Below are 529 nucleotides of genomic sequence, written 5' to 3'. Positions count from 1 at the left end.
CAATCAGGTCAAATTACTAAACTAATTTTTGTTCTTAGAACTTGATTAATGGTACAAATTGCTAGGTGTAATGCTTAGTAGTTATTAAATCACTTGTACCTGGTTATTTCTTTAAATAAGTAATAATCAAAAAAGGCACAACTTCATGTTGAATAAGAAGGCTGCATGTTCTTCATCAACGTTTAATCATGTTAATCTCTCAAGTGCCGCATTTGTTTCCCCTTGTTAATTTGCCATGTATTTGGCACTTGATTTGTCTCAAATTGCTGTGATTTGCGTATAGCGCGCAACTTTGTATTTTCCCATCAAAAGTGTCCAATGCTGCCAACGTCATGCATCAACAAAATAAAAATACTTGACGAAGCATTCCGGATCGTATTTTTTATTATAAATATAATCTTGAGCCACTTAATATCTACAACGTTTCGGTCATTCCCGTAATCCTTTTTTTTGTAGAACTGTGTTCTCAAATTTCATGTCTGAATAGGGTATTTTCTATTCGGACTACTGTCAAATCCCTTACAGCAAC

Source organism: Frankliniella occidentalis, unplaced genomic scaffold (assembly GCF_000697945.3).
Source record: "Frankliniella occidentalis isolate FOCC.00 unplaced genomic scaffold, Focc_3.1 Scaffold53, whole genome shotgun sequence".
In the NCBI taxonomy this organism is placed as follows: Eukaryota; Metazoa; Arthropoda; class Insecta; order Thysanoptera; family Thripidae; genus Frankliniella; species Frankliniella occidentalis.
This window is presented reverse-complemented; position numbering follows the sequence as displayed.